The sequence below is a fragment of the Nannospalax galili genome, unplaced genomic scaffold, assembly GCF_000622305.1.
Source record: "Nannospalax galili isolate Female #2095 unplaced genomic scaffold, S.galili_v1.0 scaffold115, whole genome shotgun sequence".
Classification (NCBI taxonomy): domain Eukaryota; kingdom Metazoa; phylum Chordata; class Mammalia; order Rodentia; family Spalacidae; genus Nannospalax; species Nannospalax galili.
In genome coordinates this window covers 3,802,620-3,820,388 of record NW_008340588.1, presented here as the reverse complement: position 1 = coordinate 3,820,388, position 17,769 = coordinate 3,802,620, and positions in this window count along the sequence as shown.

The following is a 17,769-nucleotide window of genomic DNA, read 5'->3' as shown; positions in this document are numbered from 1 at the left end:
GTTTTTTTTTTTTTTTTTTTTTTGGTCTTTTTGAGACTGCAGCGATCCTGGAACTCACTATGTAGAGCAGGCTGGCCTTGTACTCACAGAGATCTACCTGTCTCTGCATCCCAATTCTATTTTTATTTTATTATTATTTTACTTTTGTCTTTTTGAGACAGGGTCTCCCTGTAGCCCCAGGTGTCCTGGAACTCACTATGTAGACCAGGCTAGTCTCGAACTCACAAAGATTCGCCTGCCTCGGCCTCCTGATGCCACCTTGCCCGGCCATTCAATTCTATTTTTAAATATTTGGGAAAACTCCATGCAGATAACAATAGTGTCTGTACCACACTAATACAGTACTGGCCTACCAGGCAACCTGCTTCTACAGGTTCCATGTTGGTATAATTGTTTTGGCGTATAAACAACCACTTTCTGATTTTATCTAAGGACTGCTTCAAGGGAAGAAATACATACCATGTATGATAAAACCCTGTGATTGTGAATGCCACAGACCCCAGAATATAACTTACTACTGCTGCTATTAAGCTAAATGGACATGTAATCCAAATGCCTTTTAATGTACTTAATTTTTTGACAATTACATATATTTATGTAATGAATTTTAGCCATTTCCTCCTCCATACTCTAGTGTTGCTATCTGCCTTGGCCAAAGAAGCTTTTGTTTTATACTGGGTGACTCTTAATAGAGATGTTATAACTTATAAAATTTTTTAGAATAAATTATTGTTTAGATCTAAACCCTAAATGGGGCATCTATATTACCCCTTTCAAGACTCAAAGAATTTCATAGACAAGAAGTCAGATTGCTAGAGCAGGAGGATGGGGAAGAGTCTTATGAAAAGCCCTGTCTTCTAGATGTGACATGGCCTGTGTAATTAAGAATACACAAAAATCTGTGAAACTGTCTGTGAAACATTTCCTATAAAAAGGAAAAGTTAGTAGGAGAGGGTTTCTATTTTCATTTCAATTATATATTATAGATGGAAAATGATTCCTTTTAAACTTTAATGTTTTGCACTTTTCCCCAGTTTTCCTGTCTAATGTGGATTTTAAAGTATAATTATCATCTTACAAATTAATTATATTTTTAAAGTTTGATTCTTTATGTGAGTTCAAATCTGAATTATTCCCACTTGGTGAGACTTACAAATAATTCTTCTGACTAGGCTCAAAAGGGGGGTGCATGTATGTCCATGCATACAGATATATGCAAAAACATACAAACACTTTAAGTTATAGGCCAAACTCTTAAGCCTGTATATTATGTTACTGATTTAACAAAAATATTCATTATGATTTTCAAATAACATGTTTCTTGTATCTAACAAAATATTCAACTATTTGTTGGCATCAAAATGTATTAAATAAACAAAGTAGTGGAAAATATATAGGAGAAATTAAAAGATTTAGAATAGCAAAATAATTTATACAATCAGTTAATGAAAGGTGGAAATGTGAGCACAGTATATGGGAAAAGCTACAAAAATTATGAATATTTTCTCTTGAAAACACCATGTTGTGAGAAATTTCAAAGTATTGCTTCATTTGACCACCACAAACATTTTCTGTTATTTTACAGGAAAAAAAAATGAAGCAGAAAATGTGACATTTTCCAAAGTTTTACTGATACTAAATAAATATATTTTATTATGCAAAATCTAGTCATCTGGCTTAAGTATGAACTTCCATCTACATTATGTTATATTCCATTTCTCTTGGTGTTAGTTTTAACATTTTTAAAATGATTACTGAATAGATAGACACCACTAACACTCACAAATCAATATTCTCTGCTGTATTGGTATTAAGGAAAATTCAAAGGATACTAACTGGAAAAGCCAATTTTAACAAAGAATTCAAATATTTAAGTTTCTAACCACATTAATTTTATTTGTAGCCATTAAGAAAATAAGACAGAACATTCAACATGGTGTGTGTAATCACTAATATTATATCTTATACTTAGGATCTATGGAGAGAGAAATCTTACATGTAATTATGAAACAAAATAATAGTTATTATGTGCGATGATGGATATAACAACTTGAGAGTAGTCACCATTTGACATTGTATATATTTATCAAAATAGAAAGATGTACATTTCTTTTCATTCTTCATTTTAGATACAAACTTATACATAATTATATATATCATGCATATTAGGCAGTGTACTTAACTAGTCTCCTCAAAGAGAAAACTGAAGCACAAGCCTTCTGAGATACATCATTTTAATTTCATAATATAGAAATATGCTTGAAAAGTCATTTTTTCAAATGATTTACCTTTATTTTCTGGAAGAGGAACTGGAGAAAATTGCCAATTATGTTATATTTGTGTAAATAAATCCATCAAATAACAAACAATATTCATTATCAGTACATGCTGAAAAGCAAGATCATAATACCTGTGAATTCTTTGATTGATAATTGATATTGTTATTTTTACAAAGATGTCCATTTATCAATGTGGAAATAAAAGTATATATACACACAGATATATAAGCATTGTTCTTATTTTGACCCTCTTTCAAATTATTTGGTTTTTCTCTTTCTCATTGCTCATCGCATTTAGTATATGACTATCTTGAATACACTGATATATGTTTTCAAATAAGTTCCATTCTACTATAAGCGTTAACCTTTTTCCTACTTTCCATATTCCACATTACACTTTTTTACCTACAGTAAATATATCTCCTTATGTCTATGTCTGATATTGAAATTTTAGGAGGTGTGTATCATATATCCCTCTCAATTTTGATGAGTGACCATCATGTGTTCATCCACTGAATTATGAAGCAATAAGAAAAGAATAAGGATAATTAAGAATACATCTGGGGTGGGGGCTGGAGAGATGGCTCATTGGTTAAGCACATTGACTGTTCATGCAGAAGACCTAGATTCGAATCCTAGCACCCACATGGCAGTTAACAACCATCTGTAACTCCAGTTCCAGGGGATCTGAAGACCTCTTCTGATCTCCATGGGCACTGCATGACATGGGCATACTTACATACATGAAGGCATAACACTCATACATATAAAATAAAACTATGTAAAAATATTTTTAAAATACCTCTGTGAATGATAACTTGTAATAATATGTATTCTAGAATATCTGAATTTCATACTTATAAATGAAATAACAAAGGATGAAATACATTATTCATCTATTAACAATTAGACAGTGCTAAGATTCTATTTGTTATTCTGTGTGATGTCCTCTTGGATTTCATGAATAAAATTTCTATATTATTGAGTGAGGATTATTTTCCATCAGAAAAAATAAAATTTTAAGTATTAGAAATTATATGCATTATCAGGTTTTCCTTTCAATCTGCATTTTTAAATTTGACAGTTCGGTTCTTCACCCTAAAATCTTCTCCCTTTTATATATTACTCTCTAACACTGAAAATTACCTTGCCTTGATTTCTGATTCCTTCTTTGAAATGTCATGTTATTTAAAGGTTGAGATATAAATACAGATAAAATACACATATTTATAAAGGAAATAAATTATTTACAAATAAAATGAGGCATTTTGTCCACATTTTTCTACTTACACTTGTCAGGAAAATAAGATGTAAAAATATTTTATTGAAACAATGTAATGAAACATTTATTTAAATGAATTTCAGAAACTTGAAGAAGAGCAACTGTTTTCTGTCAATCTTATTTTATTGATGTCTTCTGTTATAAGTTAAATTATCAATTCTATATATTAGATGTAAAGTTATGAAATATATTCTGTCATATGAAGAAGAACATACATAATCTATTCAGTCAGTAAAATACAGTGAATTATGTCAAAACAAAATAAATTTTGAATGTTCTAGTTATAAATAAGTGAATTTACTTAATTGTTGTCATACAGGTTTTTATGTTTAAACAATAATTAATTAAATTTTAGAGCATATTAAGAAGTCTTTTAAATTTAAGAATGGAATTTATCTTCAAGTATATTTTGCTCATTTTAAAATAGAATTATTTGCTTGACAGTATAGAATTTTGTAACATAATTTATTTATTTATTTATTGTGGAAATAATGGCTGTATTATATTCTAAAGAAATTAGTGGAAGTAATAAGTATAAAGACATAAAGACATACTGGAAATTCTGGATTTTTATATTCTAAAATATTAGTATACAGAGTTACAAACGTACTGATAATAAATATATTAATCATTATTGTTTAGAGTGTTCAAGAAAATTCTTTCCTTATGTTATTCCTACCTGTTTATATAGCAAAATTATTTCACTTTTAGTTTAAGCTTTGTAAATCCTCTAATATATTTACATAATCCTTCCAAACATACTTTAAAAATCATTCAAGCATTGTTAGAAGGCTCAGTATGTAACGACACTTGCCAATAAGCCTGACCCTGAGTTTGATTCCTGAAACCCACATAGTGGAAGGCAAGAACCAGCAACAAATCCTTCAAGTGTCCGCTCACCTCCTTCCACATGTGTGCTATGCCACAAAGTTGTTAGCTGCCATGTGGGTGCTAGGATTCAAACCTGGGTCTTCTTCAAGAACAGTCAGTGTTCTTAACCACTGTGCTATCTCTCCAGCCCCCAATATATTAAAAGTTTTTAAATGATCTTATCTAACGCAATTTAAGCAGACATAAAAATGCCATCATTTCAAAATGAATCGTTTGTTGTCTACTCAGCCTGTATATAGCCTCATTGTGTATCAGGTTAGGACGTGTGTCTTTAAAATAAAAACTATTCCACTTTAGTAATGTTAAGAGTAACATCTTTGAAAATACAGATTTTAAGCTGTGATGGCTAATCATGGGTGTCAACTTGACTGGATCTGGGATTAACTGAAATGAAAGAGATCTTGATTGGATCATCTGAAGCTGGAAGACACACCCTAAATGTGGGTGTTACCTTCTGATAACAGCCCTTATAAAAGGCCAAGGCAGAGAAAGCCAAGCTTCTTGTTGCTTGCCTTCTCTCTCGCTGGTGAGTTCATCTTGCTGCTGTAGACTGAAGACTAGCTGATCTTTTGGAATTTGTCAGACCTTCAGTGCCATATTGGGACTACTGAGACCCCCCCAGCCTTGTGGACTAAGCAACTACAGATTCTCAGCCTCTTCAGTGTGGTGCAGCCATTGTTGGACTATTCAGACTCTATCCTGTGAGCTAAGCTGATAAATCTCTAACATATATATTCATTCTACCGATTCTGTTTCATTGGAGAACCCTGACTAACACAGATTGTGGTACCAGGAGATGTTCTGGAGAAACAGAATTTAAAGGATGAAATTCTTTAATGGACTTGTTGGTATTTGGAGCAGGCTCTCCAACTCTGAGTCTTCAGATAGCATAGAGAGCACTGAAAATTCATTGTGTAGACTATGTGAAACAATTATGGAGATAGACCCATTTGAATCTCCTAACTCACCTCTTGTGAAGAGTAAGAAATTAATGACTCTATACATAAAACATGTGATAATTTGTGGAAAAATAAGAAAAATAATGATGCTGGCTGGTTACTTCTAGCATGTCTGGATAAATGTTGATGATAAACAATGAGCTTAATGATAGAATTGATGAGCTCCAGATTTGAATCAACAGTTTAAATGTTTCCCAGTGTGCCCTGGAAGAGAATCTTCTCTCCAGCAGACAAAGAGCTAAAGCTTCAGAAAATCAAGCTGGATCCCTTATTATACGTTTGGCTGACCTACAACACAAATTTAATTAACAGCCTTGAAGGGTGTCAGCAGTAAAGGTGAGTGCATTGGTAGGAAAAGATTGGAATCCTGACACGTGGGATGAAGACATGTGGGATAACCCTGAGGAGGCTGAGGGTTTTGAATCCTCGGATTACGAGGAATTTGATTCACCTGATGAATTAATCTCCCCACCCTCAGCAGACCTACCCTCCTCATCCTTGCCTGAAGCAACTAATCCCTTTGAGGAAATTAATTCCATTCAACAAGAGTAAACTGCTGTCTCTCATGGCCCAGTTATTGTTGCCTCTAGACCTATAACTAGACTCAAAGCTAAGTAGGCCCCTGGAAGAGAGATAGAAAGAGTGGTCCATGAGGAGGTATTGCTACACTACTAAAGAACTTAGTGAAGTCTAATGAATATATCTGGGAATGGATTTTAAGGGTATGGGATAATGGTGGAAGGAACATAAAATTGGATCAGGCTGAGTTTATTGACATGGACCCCCTGACTGGAGGTTGTAGGTTTAATATGGAAGCTCAGGTATTTAAAAAGGGGGTTAAAAGTTTATTTGATTGGTTGGCTGAGGTATTTATCAAAAGATGGCCTACTGACAGAGAGCTGGAGATACCTGATATCCCTTGGTTTAGTGTTGATGGAAGAATTCTAAGGCTCAGGCCAATTGGTATGCTCAAGTGGATTCACAGTGGAACACCAAATCCTCCAAAATGGGAGGGCCCAGAGGACATGCCTTTTACTGATTTTATAAGATGGAAAGTACCGAGAGAGACACCAGAACTTTTGAAGAGTTTGTTGTTGCTCTTTTCCTTATGCCGAATCTTACAGTTGGAGATGCTGATGCTAAATTGCATAAATTAAATGTAAATATAATAGGTGTAACAGGACCTTGGAGTAGGGGTCAGGAGGCAGTATTGAATTACCAAAGACAAGGTGAGCACACATCATAAATGGCGGCAAAGGAAAAACAATACCTACAATGGCATGACTGAATGGACCTGCGGTACTGCCTAATCAGTCATGGTGTTTCCAGGGACCCATATATAAGAAGCCTACTAAGTTTTTTATTTTATCTGTAAAAGTAGAAAAGCTCTATAACAAACGACAGAAAGCCAGTATTGGGTCGTAGCAATAGAGAATCTCGCTCAGTCAACCAATTTCCAGACTTGAGACAGTTTACAGACCCAGAACCCCTTGAATGAAGGGAAGGCCAGGTGCCTCTGAGGAAGGACTTTGTCAGAGCACAAAGAGTTATGCTGTTTTCCTCTGGCCCATCCTTCCCCAGAGGGACCTGTGGCCTTTTACTAGAGTAAGTGTACATTGGGGGAAAGGAAATAATGAGATTTCATCGGCCTACTGGATACTGGTTCTGAGTTGACACTGATTCTGGGAGATCCTAAAAAGCATTGTGGCCCTCCAGTTAATGTAGGGACTTATGGAGGTCAGGTGATAAATGGAGTTTTGGCTGAAGTCTGACTAACAGTATGTCCAGTGGGTCCCCGAACACATCCTGTGGTTATTTCCCCAGTACCAGAATGTATAATTGGGATAGATATACTTAGGAATTGACAGAATGCCCACATTGGTTCCCTGACCTGTGGAGAGAGGGCTTATGGTTGCAAAGACCAAATGGAAACCACTGGAATTGCTTCTGCCATGGAAAATAGTGAACCATAAACAGTATCACATCACTCGAGGGATTGGATTGGAAAGATGCAAGGGTGTTGATTCCCACCACATCTCCCTTTAACTCTCCTATTTGGCCTGTGTAGAAGACAGATGGGTCATGGAGAATGTCATTTGACTATCAAAAACTTAATCAACTACTGAGTCCAATTGCAGCTGCTATACCAGATGTGGTTTTGTTACTCAAGCAGATTAATACGACTCCTGGTACCTGGTCAGCAGCTATTGATTTGGAAATTGCTTTCTTCTCAACAGCAGTTCATAAGGACCACCAGAAACAATTTGCTTTCAGCTGGCAAGGCAAACGGTATACCTTTACTGTCCTGCCTCAAGGGTATATTAACTCTCCAGCATTGTGTGATAACTTGGTTTGAAGGGATCTTGATTGCCTGACTCTTCCACAAAATATCACAGTAGTACACTATATTGATGATGTTATGCTGATTGGATCCAGTGATGAGGAGGTAGCAGACAGTATGGACTTGTTGGTTAAGCATATACACATGAGAGGATGGGAAATAAATCCAACCAAAATTCAAGGGCCTTATACCTCTGTGAAATTTCTAGAAGTTCAGTGGTGTGGAGCATGCAGAGACATTCCTTCTAAGGTGAAGAATAAGTTGTTGTATTTGGGCCCTCCCTCCACCAAGAAAGAAAGACAACTCTGGTGGGCCTGATTGGATGCTGGAGGCAGCACATTACTCACCTGGTTGTGTTACTATGACCCATATATCAAGTGACTTGGAAGACAGCTACCTTTGAGTGGGTCCTGGAACAAGAAATGGCCCTTCACCATGTCCATGCTGCTTTGCAAGCTGCTCTGCCCCTTGGGCCATATGATCCAGCAGACCTGGTGGTGCTTGAGATATCAATGCAGATAAAGATGCTGTTTTGAGTCACTGGCTGGCCCCCATAGGCGAATCACAGTGGAGGCCATTGGGATTTTGGTGTCAGGATTTGTCTTCATCTATGGACAACTATTGGGAATTAGTGGAAACTGAACATTTGACAATATACCACCAAGTCACCATGCTACTGGATCTGCCCATCATAAGCTGGGTGTTATTTGACCCCCCACAAGCGATAAAGTAGGCCGTTTACAGCAACAATCCATCATTAAACGGAAGTGGTATATATGTGATCAGGCTCGAGCAGGCCCGGAGGGCACAAGCAAGTTACATGAAGAAGTTGCCCAAATGCCTATCGTTCCTACTTCTGTTACGATGCCTCCTTTTCTCAAGCATGCACTTATGACTTCATAGGGTGTTCTCTATGATGGGTTGACTGAGGAAGAGAAGACTAGGGCTTGGTTTACAGATGGTTCTGCTCCCTATACAGGCACTACTCAGAGGTGGACAGCTGCGGCATTACAGCCAATTTCTGGAACAACCCTGAAGGACACTAGGGAAGGAAAGTCTTCACAGTGGTCAGAACTTCGGTCCTTGCACATGGTTGTGCATTTTGCTTGGAAGGAGAAATGGTCAGAAGTGTGATTATATACTGAATCATGGGCTATAGCCCATGGTTTGGCTGGATGATCAGGTACTTGGAAGGAGCATGACTGGAAAATTGGTGAGAAAGACATTTGGGGAAGAAGTATGTGTATAGCTCTCTCCAAATGGACAAAGGATGTGAACATATTTGCGTTTCATATAAATGCTCATCAAAAAGTGGCTTTACCAGAAGATGAGTTCAATAATCAAGTAGATCAGGTAACCCACTCTGTGTTTCTTCAGCTATCCCTGTCATTGCTCAATAGTCCCATGAACAAAGTGGACACAGTGGCAGAGATGGAGTTTATGAATGGGCTCAACAGCATGGACTCCCTCTCACGAAAGCTGATCTGGCTGCAGCTGCTGCTGAGTGCCAGATCTGCCAACACCAGAGACCAACACTGAGCCCCTGATATAGCACTGTTCCCCGTGGTGACCAGCCTGCAACCTGGTGGCAGGTTGACTTCATTGGACCACTTCCATCTTGGACGGGGCAACGTTTTGGACTTACAGAAATAGACACTTATTCTGGTTATGGATTTGCCTTTCCTGCAAGTGATGATTCTGCCAATATTACTATCCAGGTACTTACAGAATGCCTTTATCCACCATCATGGTATTCTACACAGCATCGCTTCTGACCAAGGAACTCACTTCACTGCCAAAGAAGTCCAACAGTGGGCCCATGGTCATGGAATCCACTGGTCTTACATTGTTTCCCACCATCCTGAAGCAGCTGGCTTGATAGAACAATGGAATGGTCTCTGAAAGAAACATTACAGCACCAAATAGGTGGCAATAGCCTGGAGGTTTGGGGCAGGGTCCTCCAGAAGGCAGTGTATGCTTTGAATCAGCATCCAATATGTGGTACAGTTTCTCCTATAGCCAGGATTCATGGGTCCGGGAATCAAGGGGTGGAAGTGTGAATGATTCAACTCAGTATCACCCCTTGTGACACACTAGGAAAATTTTTGCTTCCTGTACCCTCGACTTTGCACTCTACTGGCTTGGATGTTTTGGTTCCAGAAGAGGGAGTGCTTCTGCCAGGAAAGACAACAAACATTCTGTTGAATTGGAAGCTAAGACTTCCACCTGGATACTTTGGGCTTCTGATGCCCTTAAGTCAGCAGGTTAAGAAAGGAATAACAGTATTAGGAGGGGTGATTGACCCAGGCTACCTGGGGGAAATTGGACTGGTTCTCCACAATGGAGGTAATGAAGATTATATCTGGAAGGCAGGAGATTCCTTAGGGCCACTTCTGGTGTTACCATGTCCTGTGATTAAGGTCAATGGGAAACTGCAACAACCCCATCCAGACAGGAAAACAAATGGCCCAGACCCTTCAGGGATGAAAGTACGGGTCACTCCTCCAGGGAGAGAACCAAGACCTGCAGAAGTGCTTGCTGATGGTGGAGGAAGTACAGAATGGGTAGTAGAGGAAGGTAGTTACAAATAGCAACTTAGGCCACGTGACCAGTTGCAGAAACATGGATTTTAATTGACAGGAGTATTTTTGTCCTATTTGGTTAAGAATAGGCCTGTGCATGTATACACATATGTTAAGTACATACTTGAGTTATTCTTTTTTGAATGTGTTAATAGAGATAAGTGTTAAGTGGTTAAGTGTTGTGAACCTATATGATTATATTGGGTTATGAGACACTAAAGACTAAGCATTTCTAGAAGACCTTGTCACCTGCTCTAAGATATATAATGCATTGGTCATTGTGTGATGGGATAGTTATATAATGTTAGGTGAAATTATGACCCCAATATTGTTTTCATTTGAAAATTAATCATGACATAGAGAGATGCTGTTGGGTGTCAAGTTGACAAGGGGTGGATTTGCGATGGCTAATCCTTGGTGTCAACTTGACTGGATCTGTGATGAACTGAAGTGAAAGAGATATTCGTGGTTGGATCATCTGAAGCTGGAAGACATACCTTAAATGTGGATGTTACCTTCTGAAGGCAGCCCATATAAAAGACCAAGGCAGAAGAGAATGCCAGGCTTCTTGCTGCTTGACTTCTCTCCTGCTGGTGAGTTTGTCTTGCTGCTGTAGACTGAAGACTAGCTGATCTTTTGGAATTTGTCAGCCCTTTAGCACCAGAGTGGGACTACTGAGACATCCAGCCTCGTGGACTGAGCAACTACGGATTCTCAGCCTCTCCAGTGTGGTGCAGCCTTGATGGACTACTGGGACTCTATCCTTAATCTAGGCTGATACATCTCTATACATATATATTCATTCTACCAGTTCTGTTTCTTTGGAGAACCCTGACTAATACATAGGCTAAGGACTGATTAATGATTCCAAAAATGATCCTTTCAGCAGTTTATCTTAAAAGTGAAAGAAGTTACAAAAACTTTGTTCCGTTCTCTGTTTTCATTTAAAACTCCATGCATATACACCTTGTCTATATACACTCATGTTTTTAAGCTGTTTGCATGGCATAAATTGGCTTATAGGTAAGTGCTCATGAAAATTAAAATACTTAAATTAACCCACACAAAAAGCAAATGCATCCTATGTCTGCCCTCCTAATTCCACGGCCTAACTCACCTTATGCCTTGTAAAATCTGTGAGTTAGTTCCCCAACCATAGCACTCCCAGTATGTCATCCTAACTCAGGGGCCTCGATTGGGTCATGGGCTCCCATGTGCCTTCCAGAACTTTGAGTTAGGTGGTCACAATATTTGCTGTTCCTCATCTGACTGCCCCAGCCTGGCTCTGGTTTGAATCATCTTTGCAGCAGTCCATCTTGGTCAGTTCTACAGAAATTCTTGTACCCCTGCTGAAATTCATACACTTCCAGGCATAGCTGGGGTACTGCTGTCTGTGCTTCATCACAGGCAGATCCTGGCAATAGGTACAAAAACAGAGATTTGTGTTTACTGTCCTATTCGAATCAAACTTATCCCTCCAATCAAACACAACACTGCTTACATGGAGATTATCTGCCTCAGACTCAGAATTTTCTCCTATTCCTACCTGAACCAAGTCTACTTCTTGCACACATCAACACAGCATCAACACATCATGACACATCATGATGTTGGACACATCAACACAGCATGACTCCACTGCATAACACCAAGTACCACTGTGCTGAGCCACAAACTGACAGGTTGGGGTAAGAGCAAACAAAGATTCCAACTCCAACTCAATTAAGGCAAGATTAGATATCCATTCCAAGAATCATCACCAACAAAATAACTACAGATGCCTAAGTACCAGAAGAAAAACAAATCACAAACAACACAAATAATCAAGACAATGTCTATCCTCCAGGAAATAACATCACCGTTGTAATGTTTCCGGAAAAAGGCAAACTAACCGATGATGAAGACAATGATTTCAAAAGAGAAATTATAACTATGTTAAGGATAATGTGAATAAAAGACTGATAGATGATCATGGAAACACATAGTAGAATTAAATGACTAAAACAAGTCAAGATATGAAGTTAGAATACAACAAAGAGGTAGATTCAATGAAGAAAAGCAAAATGAAATAAAATTCAAAACCAAAGACTCAGGAATTTAGACAGAAAGCCCAGAGGAAAATCTCAACAATACATTGACTCAAGTATGTGAGAGATACTCAGAACTCCAAGACAAGAGAGACAACTTCTATTACTCAAAGAAAATATTCAATTAAAATAACCAAGGAACAGAGTGTGCAGGTCCTCTGAGACACTGTAAAATTACCAACCCTACAAATCTTAGGTACAGAAGGAGATGAAACCTAGGTCAAAGGCACAGAAAATGCCCTCAACAAAGTCATAGAACACAGTTATCCAAAGTAAGAAAATATATACCTGTCAAGGTAGAAGAGGCATACAAAACAAGTAAACCAGACTTGGAAGGAAGCTTCCCATGTCACATAATAGTCAATGAGTAAATGTCTAGAACAAAGACAGAATGTTGAAACCTATGGAAAAGATCAAGTCACATATAGAAGGTGCATTGCAAGTTACCAGAGGAGAGGGAAGATCATCAACCTCACCCAGCCATGGAGTCTGCATGCTACATTAAGAAAAAACCTGACAAGTTATGCCCACTGGTGAATAGTGACAAGAATGGTATGGGAGTAAGCAAACAATTTTATTAATTGTTTATTTATTTTAAAAATGTTTTTAATTATTTATTTAAAAACCATATAATTAGAAGAAGCATTTCATTACAACAGCATTGACATATTCAATAACAATTTCCAGAGTTAAGATACATCAGTTTCAAGACTGGCTGTAAATTTTTGGGTTTACAGTTGAATTAATACAGTTATACAATACTGTACTCAGTATAAACCCTTTAAGACATAAAATTAAGTGAGGTTTTAACCTTTAAAAAAGATCTCCATCTCATTATTAAAATACACAGTTTCATACAGAAAAATTCATTTTTAGTGCAATTGACACTAAGATGTTTGCAAATGCGTTTCTAATCTTTATACACTGATTATTACTAGTCACAGATGGTTCCTTTCTGAGCTCCTTGGCATCTGAGCATGGATATAAAGTAATCAGGTGGATTTCAATGGTAATGTTTTTCACATCTACTAATTATTAAGGATCAAATTTTTATGCTTTGAAGAATTATTTTTTATTTTTATTTTTTAATGCTTTTAAAATTATTTAGTAACAACATACTTAGAAGAAGCATTTCATTATAACAGCACTGACATATTCAATAACAATTTCCTGAGCTAAGATGCATCTCTTTCAAAATTGGCTTTAAATTTTTAGGTTTACAGTTGAATTATTACAGCTGTACAATATTGTACACAGTATAAACCCTATAAGACATAAAATTAAATGAAGTTTTAACATTTTAAAAAGATCTCCATTTAATTATTAAAGTACACAGTTTCATACAGAAAAATTCATGTTTAATGCGATTGACATTAAGATGTTTGCACATGCATTTCTAATCTCTATATATCTGATTATTACTAGTCAAAATCAGTTAAAATTTTTAATAACTACATGATTAGAAGAAACATTTCACTACAGCTTTAACATATTCAGTAACACATTCCAGCACAAGAGTACATCTCTTTCACAAGTGGTTGTAAATTTTTAGGTTCGCAGTTGAATTAATACACTTATACAATATTGAACTCAGTATAAAGCCTGTAAGATATAAAATTGAATGAGTTTTTATCCTTTAAAGAAGATCTCCAATTAAAGATATGCTGTTTCTTACATTTTTAAAAATATTATTATTACTTTTTAGAAGAAGCATATCATTACAGCTTTAACATGCCCAATAACAGTTTCCAGAGCAAAGACACAGCTCCTTCAAAGTGGCTATAAAATTTCTAGGTTCGCTGTTGAATCAATATAGTTATACAATATTGAACTCAGTATAAGCCCTGTAAGACATAAAATTGAATGAGTTTGTAACCCTCAAATGAGATCTCTATTTCATTCTAAAATATACTGTTTCTTACAGAAAGACTCACTGTTTTTGCTACTAACACTGAGATGTTGGTGCATGTGTCTCTAATCTGTATGTATCTGATTATTACTAGTCATAATCGGTTGCACTCAGATCCTTGGTGCCTGTGTATGTCTATAAAGTCATCAGGTAGATTTCAATGGTAATGTTCATCACCTCTATTAATTAACATGATGTAAACTTTTATGCTTCCTCCTCAAATATAAAACATTTTTTTAAAATTTGTTGATTTTTTTGCTGTGTATGTATATCACACAGAACATCCCAAACCATCTTATTCAAGTATACACCCACTTCCCAGATGGCACCCTCCCATAGCCTCCCTCCCACCACTAGAGCCCTTATACTCTGTTATCTCTGCTACTGTCCACCGTGCTGTCGGTACCCCCAGCTGTTCCCCACTACTTGTCATATGCAGATCCTTGAACCAAATCCTGATAAGTGAGTGAGCACTGAAATTTTTATTGGATTTCAGGCCTGCTTCAGAAGATAGAGCCCATGCCAGGCCATGTAATAAGAGCCAAGTACCACTGGCTAAAACGTTCTTAATTTGTAAGCCTGAACAGACTATTAATATTCTGCTAAATGTGCATAGGATTGAAATAACCCCTAATGACTTTCTTTTATATATCAGTGCATCTCTAAACTCTCACAGGAAAGCTTCTTACAGCATATGTGATTAACACAGAGTCCCACAATTGGTCAAAGTGTAGAGAATAAGAAGCAGAGGAGCATTCAGCCCTAAATAGAATACTTGCCTCACACCCTTTCCTCCCAAGTCTCAGGGATTACTGTGACATGGGGAAGGAAGGTAGTAATAGTCAAATGTGGTGGATGTATACAAGGAAATCGTGTTGTTCAGGTACAAGGGGAAAAGTGGCCACATTAGCATATAGCACTTGAGACAGATTGTACAAGTCCTCCTGAAAGCATCCCCATTAAAATCAGGAATAAGACAAGAATGTCCACTCTCTCCATTTCTGTTCAACATAGTATTTAAGGACTGAGGTAAAGCAATATGGCAAATGAAGAAGATCAAGGAGAAGCAAGCAAGTTGGAAAGGGAGTAGTCAAAGTAACGTTATTTGCAGATATGAGTCTATACATAAAAGTTCTTAGAGACTCTTATCAGAAAACACATAGAGGTGACAAATATATTCTACAAAATAACAGAAAATAAATTCAGCACCCGAAATCACTAGCTTTCCTACACACTAACAACAGAAAAATGAGAAACCCAAGAATTGGATTCATTCATCATAGTCTAAAAAAACTATAAAGTGTCTTGAAATAAATGTAACCACAGAAGTGAAGGACTTGTATATTAAACACTTTAGGGCATTGAACAGAGAAATTGAAGAAGACACTAGAAACTAGAAAGACCTTCAATGCTCATGGAACGTTAGAAATGATATTGTGAAAATGGCAGTCCTACCAAACGCATTCTCAAATTTGATGCAATGTCCATTAAAATCAAAACAGTTAACGGAAATTGAAAAAAGAATCTCAAATTTCAATGGAAACACAAAAATATCAGCACAGGAAAATTAATCCTTGGATCCTGACCACTGTGCATTGATTCTCCTGCATCCCTTGCATCCTGATCAGCTTCATTCTCTCCCCACACTCCATCCCTCGACTAGCCTTAAACATAGGTCCTCTTCTGCTCTTTCTGACTCAGATCTCTTGACTACTCTCTTAGTCCAGGCCCTGTCCACTGTGTCCTGATCCCTGGCGCCCAGACTAGTTCTATGCCCCAGCTTTCATAGACACTCCACAGTTTGTTCCCCACCCCCAACTTTCCCTTAGTCACCTCATCTGCCAGCCACAAACCTGCCTATTGCTCTGGTAAGGCAGACCCCACTTACTGCATCTTGATTTCCTTACATTCTAAGGGTGCTTTCTTTCCACACTCTCTCCTTCTTCTAACATTGGGTGAAACCTGGCTCCTGCTTCCTGTCTCAGATCTCTGGATTAAACTCTTAACCCAGACCCTACCCAGTGTATCCTGATCCCTGCACCCAAACTAACTGCATTCTCTAGCTCCAGGGCCCACACCTGCCCTCTCTAGTTTGCTAGGAATGTCCCCCAAGATGCTCCCCCCGCAACTTGCCATTTGCCAGCTCCTGATCTGCCTGCCAGAAACCAGCATACTACCCTGCAAAAACCTGAAGCACGTAACTAACTGTTCATACCCGAGCAAAAAGCAACCAAGTTACATCAACAATATAAAGATAACAAAAATACAACTAAACAAAGGCAGAGTAGAATTTCCAGTCAAACACACAACCAGCAAAAGACATCCATATGCCCAAATGACAATGAAAAACATGATTGATATTAACAATCAAGAGAATACATCTCCAACAGAATCCAACAATTTTACAAGAGAATACCACAATGAGATCACCCAGAGGAACAACATAACACAGAATTTGAAAGAATAACCATAAACATGATCAAAGAATTTAAAGAACACATAGATAACCCAAAGAGGATATGCATAAAGTGTGTAATCCTGTTCAGTGGTGTTGAAAGCAGTAAAGGAAGACTGGATTTCCTTACCAACTGGCTAAATCAGGTCATGTGGTGGATCACCACTGCATTCTCATGATCTTCTCCTAACTCCCACTCCTAAGGAAAACTACCACATTTCAAAGGAGTTAGTAGAAAGTGGATATTTTAAATCTCTTCTCATAATGGAATTTAGAGTATGTAGGAAAAATACATAACATTTACTTTCACGTATAATATATAGAATTATGAAATATTTTTGCATTTCCTTAAACACCCACCTTGTTGTGGTGCATGCCTCTAATCCCAGCACTTGGGACGTAGAGGTAGGTGGATCTCTGAGAGTTAAGGCCAGTCTTGTCTACATAGTGAGTTCTGGGACAGCTGGGGCTGCAAGGAGACCCTGTCTCAATTTTTATACTTCTATTGTGCTTGTCACACAATACAAAGGACTCTCAAACATTTTTTAGCAAGATGGCTCAGCAGGTAAAGGCATTTGCCGTGCAAGTCTGAGGACCTGAGTTTGTTTTCCAAGAGAGAATCAACATCTGCAAGTTGTCCTCTGACATCCACAAGCATGCTGTGGCACACAGGATCTCTCTCTCTCTCTATCTCTATCTCTCTCTCTCTCTCTCCTTCTCTCTCTCCCTCTCTCCTCTCCCCTCTCCCTCGCTCTCTCTCACTTGCTCTCTCGCTCTCTCTAATAAATAAAATTTAAAAACACTTTTTAGCTGACTTCTATTTCTGGTGCTGTTTTTCTTTGACTTCCACACACACACACACACACACACACACACACACACATACCTTAAGCCAGGGGAGAATGTTAATGGACAATTTGCAGGAATCAAATCTCTCCTTCCACCATGAGGTTGTAGATATCAAAATTTGGTTTCATGGCAGGC